Genomic DNA, 6,759 nt, shown 5'->3' on the forward strand with positions numbered 1-6,759 from the left:
ATTTTGTCATTGTGAACTCTGGTTTTGACGTTTTGTATACTCTGATTTTGAGAGATGATTTTGTGAATTGAATTATGAATTTTTTGAACCTGAGATGTTGTTTGTATACTCTGATTTTGGAATTTGGATGTTGTTTGTTCAATGTTCATTTGTTGTGAACTTGAGAGTTGAGATTACTGTGAATCAAAAGGGAACACGTGTAGTTGGAATAGTACAAAGAATGAATTCAGTTGTTTAGACAACCATAAAGGTAGCTTATTTTTTTATTTTATTTTTTCATTTTGTTGCATTTGACATGACTAATAGCCAATTTAATTAAGCTTGACTCTTGTTGTTTTGGAGTAGATTCTTTCTTAGATGTTTATTAACAAATAATTGAAGCAAGTAGATGAATTTCATGAAAACATTAGACATCCAAATCAATGAATCAGTCCATGATTCCGACTAGCTTTATGTACCTTTTAACTTGTTCAACAAATTCAGGGTTATTGCTTTTTCAAGTGATTGCATGATCTAAGTTTACTGGTGTAGTTGTAGGACCATCAACAGCTCTGGTAACAACAGGTTAGTTTTCACTTCATTATGCCTTCTCTGTTTTTTTAATGCCTTTCTTGGTATCATTATTAATTAGCCTGAAAGCAAGTAAATGTGAAAATTTTCTAAAGATGGAGTTTTGATGAATGCAGGATCAGTACTGGGATCATTTTTCCTTATCCTGCTTACCGGTGTAATTTACTACATCTATGATACTTGCATAATACAAAAATATGATTATATTTTCTTAGATGAGATTGATGCTGATTTAGATCAAGGTGGTGGTGGTGGTAGTACTAGTACATTTTATGCTGCACCACTTGCTTTTTCTGGTTCAAGTAGTGGAAATGAAGGTGATGAAATCAATGACGCAAATCTGCAGCAAATTATGGAGGATTTTGATGGTTGATGACAAATTTGGCTCATTTTGATGCTGCTATGTTATGTTTGGTTGTTTGTTTGTTGACTTTTGAACTTTGAATTTGTATTTGAATGAGATTATAACATTTGGTTTATGTAATGCTTTTAATTTGAATGATATTTTCAAGTTTAGATTAGACTATAATTATATTTTTATGTGCTTATTTATATTTTATTTATTATTTTATTATAAAACGGTTTTTACGGTTCAACCAAGCGGTTCGATGACCGGTTCGGTTTTCAGAACCTTGTGGAAAATTGGCGTTAAGAACCGTTGTGGAAGGCAAATTAAGACAGAGATAAGTTGATTCCATTTAAATATGAAACTAGCATGCATAATACAACCCGCGTTTCGCGTGCTGCTTAGATGATCCAATGTATATATCGGTTATGATACTTTGTCAATAAAATAAATGAACTACCATACACACATATTCAACAGCAGTTAATCAGTTGAAACAAATACTGCTTATCCTTTAGCGGTGGTTTTGAATCACCACAATATGCCAACAAGGAAACAAAACTTGTCATTTTTACTGCGGTGGTTTCACAACCGCTGCTAAAACCAAAATACAAATATTACAATCTTTTTGCAGCGATTCTATAAACTGCCGCCAAATTATTTATTTTCATTATTGGTTCTTTTTATTCTATTTCATATTCAATAATTTTTTATTTTTGTTTAATTTATTAAAGTTAATTAAAATAAAAAACATTTAATCAAATTAAAAAGCAAAATGCTAAAATGAAAATAAATAAATAAAAATAATATATATATAAAATGAAAATAATATATAAATAAAAATAATATATAAAATGAAAATAAATTTGTCATAAGTGCATATGTTCATCATTGCCTATAAATTAAAAAAAAAGTACTATTAGGTAAATAAAATGTGAAGACAAAATCAACTAGAATTTTATAGTCTCTACTTCAGTTGATTTAAACTCATAGCTTTTCTTGTAAGTCACGATTGCCAGAAGAAGATGGTCTTGCGAGAAATAAAGTCGGTGCACTTCCCAAAGAATCCAACTCTACAGCAACGTCAGATGACAAATCATCTCTTTGTTGTTGAATTAGGTATCTCAAAAGATTCTCCATCGTCTATCTCTTAATCTTCTTTTGTTCTGCCGCTGCCTTTAATTCGATAATCATCTTCTAATGCTCCTCAATTTACGCACCAGAGTCTGACTGTTGTGCAGTATTACCAAAAAAGTTGAGTGGGACGTGGTCCAAAACCTACACTATGAACTCGTCATATTTGTCCCTTTTCAAAGACTTGTGCAAGCGAATCATTTTGTGAAAGCTCCTTGTAGGATTCATATTAGTTCTCAATATTCGTAATTACTTCCTATAGACATACTAGATTTCCATTCCGTCTTTTTTTTATGAACCATATTCTATATCTTTTCTCTAATTATGTGTTTTCTCTGTAATTGCTTTTGTAACAACATTGATATTGACATAATCATATAACTAACAAATGAAAATAACAAAAAATGAAGAAATATCTAAAATAAAATATAAATTGATTACCTCTTCATCTCTTTGTTCAGCCAAAGTTTTGGAACTCTCAATATGTGTATACGCTTGCTTCAAACGATTTAAAGTATTTTGTCTGCACTTTTCGTATAAATAAAGATACAAATACGAATGAGCGTGGGATGAATTAATAAAACTTAAGGAGTCTTTTACGTAGCCATATTTGATTTAAGGGAAAGAAATATAAAATAAGAGTATTTCGAGATAAAGTTTTGTTACCATCACATTCAATAAGCTTCTTAAACAGTGATTCAAAGGGTTTAAAATTAGATAGAATGAAATATCAATTTATTATTTGTTACCTTTGTCTCGTCCTTCAATTGATATTGTAGGAAACATTTTCAATGATATGCATTTATTCCTGATGGGCGATGCTTACCATTTTTTTTTTGAAAAGTCTTTGTCTCATCATAAAAACTTATCGTTTTTCTTATCATCCACATAATCCCCCTCTTTATTTTTTCTTTGTTGTCCTCCTTATAGTGAAAGACCTGCTAGAAAATTTTGACATCGTTATTAATCAAAATAATGAATATGTATAAATCTAGGATAATTTAAAATCATTAAGCTTAAAAATGAGATCATTTAAAACGACAATATTTGGCTGCTATATTTGAGAAAACTAATAATTTTTTAGTGCTTACAAATAATATTTTTTCTGGATACTAAATTTAGAAGGTGTATTTCGTATTTTAAGGAGTGAATATCCACATAATTAATAGGTGTAAAAGAAGGAGCTTAGAGAACATACATATATTAACCTATCAACCATATTAGGCAACTAGATGTGTTAGGTACCAGACAAATGACACAACAAAATATAGAGATAAAAAAAATTAGAAATTTGTGTAAAATATAGAAACAATTGAATAACTTTCTTTGAGAATTACAACTTCTCTCTATCACAAGGAGATTACAATAACACTCTCTCTTGACAAAAGGAGAACACACTTCTCTCTCTATATATAGGAGAAAACTACTCAAAGAAATATTATGTTATTCTATCTGAATGACTTGATTGAAATGAATTAAAGAAAAACTCAATTTATAGGTGAGTCTCTTCAATATGAACCATCCGTCAATTAGAGGTATATAATTCTTCTCTTTTTCAACCATTAAAATTCTAAGGTTATAAACTAGGATTGTTTATTACCTTTCATTTTATTTAGTTATTATTTATTTATATATTTTCTAAAATTAGCTTTACTAATTTTCACAATCTCCCACTTAAAGCTAATTTTGATAAATTTTTAAAATTCATGTTTCTCATGTATTCCATAGGCCGTATGAGGATCTACATCATTCAAACTTTTCTGTGTTGATTAGTTTTGTCATGGCATCTGCTAGGTTATCTTTAGTGTGAATCTTCTGTATATCAACACTTCCTTCTTCTACTACTTCCCGAACAAAGTGATATTGTACTCTAATGTGTTTTGTTCTTGAATGAAAGGCAGGATTCCTTGCAATATGTAAGGCACTCTGACTGTCACAATACACATAAATCTTCTGTTGTTTGTGCCCGAGTTCTTCTATCAATCTTTGGATCCAAATAGCTTCCTTGAATGCTTGTGTAGCTGCCATATATTCAGCTTTTGTAGTAGATAAAGCTACAACAGTCTGTAATTTAGATAGCCAGCTCACAACTCCTCCTGCAAGTATAAACACATAGCGTGTAGTAGATTTTCATTTATCAAGATCACTTACAAAGTCTGAGTCGACATATCCATTGATAATGAATTCCGATCCTCCAAAACATAATGCAACATTCGAGGTCCCTTTGATGTATCTCAAGATCCTCTTAACAACATTGCAATGCTCTTTACCCGGATTTGCCATAAATCGACTTACCACCGCAACTGCTTGAGCAATATCTGGCCTTGTATAGATCATGGCATACATAAGGCTTCCCACTACTGATGCATATGATACTCGAGACATTTCCATCCTCTCTGCTTCACTACTAGGGCACATACTTGAGGATAATTTAAAATTCATAGGAAATGGGGGTTGAAATTGGCTTACATTCTTGCATGTTGAAGCGTTGCAAGATCTTCTTCAAATAATTCTTTTGCGATAGCCAAATCTTCCTATCCTTTTTGTCTCAGTGAATTTGCATCCCTAAAATCTTGTTTGTTGGTCCCAAGTCTTTCATATCAAACTCCCTAACCAACTAAGCCTTCAATTCTTGGATTTGATCTTTGTTGGGACCTACCACCAACATGTCATCCACATACAACAGCAGAATGATAAAATCATTATCACCAGACCTCTTGTAATAGGTACAATGATCTAAACTAAGTCTGTTGTATCCAAGGCCAATAATGAAAGAATCAAATCTCTTGTACCAACACCTTGGCGCTTGCTTTAGACCTATAGAGATTTAGTTAACCTGCAAACCAAGTTTTCTTTTCCTTGTTCTTCAAAACCTTCTGGTTGGAGCATATATATCTCTACTTCAAGTTTTTCATGAAGAAAAGCAGTCTTTATATCTAATTGTTCTAGATGTAAATTAAATACAACACACATAGCCAAAACTACTCTAATAGTAGTTAGTCTCACCACTGGAGAAAATATTTCATTGAAGTCAACACCTTCTTTCTGAGCATATCCCTTGACAACCAATCTTGCAGGATATCGTTCCACCTGATCATTGCTATCTCATTTGATCTTGTAAACCCATTTGTTACCAATGGCTTTCCGACCTGCTGGAAGTTCAGTAAGTTTTCAGGTATAGTTCCTATGTAATGCCTCAATTTCTTCTTGTATTGCTGTCATCCACATAGAAGCGTCTGGATTGCGCATAGCCTCCATAAAAGTTGTTGGCTCTCCATCTTCTGTTAAAAGACAATATGCATCATGGTTTGTCAAAACATAATTTGAGTGCCATGATGGTGTTCTTCTTTGTCGAGTGGATCGACGAACTTCTATGTCATTATCCTCTGTTTCTTGTTCTTCATGCTGTGGTTCTACTTCAGAAAGATCACCTTCTCTGTATTTTTTATCTATTTGAACAGTGGTTATCTCTTTAATAGTGCTGTCATTTTCTTGTTCTTTTTACAATTCATCTTCTACAAATATCACATCTCTACTGACAACTACCTTGCGGGCAGTGGGATTCCACAGGCGATACCCCTAAACTCCGTTAGCATAACCCAAGAATATATATTTTCTAGACTTTGGGTCTAGCTTTGTTCTTTCTTGGGAATTGTACATCACGTACACAGGATAACCAAATATATGTAAAGAAGAATAATTAGGTGGCTTACCTTGCCACATCTCTATTGGTGTCTTTAACCCAATTGCAGTTGATGGTGACCGATTTATCACATAACAGGCGGTTTTAATAGCTTTTGCCCAAAAAGACTTGGCTAAACCTGCAGTTGGCAACATAGCTCGTGCTCTTTCTAAGAGAGTCATATTCATTCGCTCTGCTACACCATTTTGCTGAGGCATATATGCAACTGTGAATTGTCGTTGAATACCTGCTTGCTTGCAAAATTTTAGAAAATCATCATCAACATATTCTCCTCCATTATCTGTCCTTAAACACTTGATCTTCTTTCCATATTCAAGTTCTAACTTTTCTTTGAACTCTTTGAACATCGCAAACACGTCTCACTTCTTCTTGATTGAGTACACCTATAGCCTCCTAGAGTAATCATCAATAAATAATACAAAATATTTTTCTCTTCCTAGGGACATCTCCGGCGATTCCCACACATCAGAATGAATCAACTCCAATATGTGCTTGCTCCGAGCAGTTGATCTACCAAACGTCAATCTATGTTGTTTGCTTGTAACGCAGTGCTTAAAAAAATGGTAAGTTTGCCAATTTAAGCCCGGGAATGAGATTACTAATGAGCGGATAATTTATACAATTTTTGGCATTATTTTTACATAGTTTTTAGTATGATTTAGTTAGTTTTTAGTATATTTTTAGTAGTTTTTAAACAAAATTCATATTTCTGGACTTTACTATGAGTTTGTGTGTTTTTCTATGATTTCAAGTATTTTCTGGTTGAAATTGAGGGACCTGAGCAAAAATCTGATTCAGAGGCTGAAGAAGGACTGCTGATGCTGTTGGATTCTGACCTCCCTGCACTCGAAATAGAATTTTTGAAGCTACAGAAGTCTAAATGGTGCGCTCTCAATTGAGTTAGAAAGTAGACATCCAGGGCTTTCCAGCAATATATAATAGTATATACTTTGTCCGAGTTTAGACAATGCAAACTGGCGTTTAACACCAGCTTTCTGCCCTATTC

General features: G+C 32.8%; 1 long non-coding RNA gene across 1 annotated transcript; it reads left to right on the top strand.

The window, feature by feature from the left end:
- The first annotated feature begins 177 nt into the window (after window positions 1-177).
- On the top strand, window positions 178-894 carry LOC110279231 (uncharacterized). The gene is made up of 3 exons (XR_008005939.1): window positions 178-250; window positions 538-564; window positions 687-894. It is a non-coding gene; the product is annotated as an uncharacterized LOC110279231 (long non-coding RNA).
- Window positions 895-6,759: the final 5,865 nt, after the last annotated feature.

This window comes from Arachis duranensis, chromosome 1, assembly GCF_000817695.3.
Source record: "Arachis duranensis cultivar V14167 chromosome 1, aradu.V14167.gnm2.J7QH, whole genome shotgun sequence".
NCBI classification, from domain to species: Eukaryota; Viridiplantae; Streptophyta; class Magnoliopsida; order Fabales; family Fabaceae; genus Arachis; species Arachis duranensis.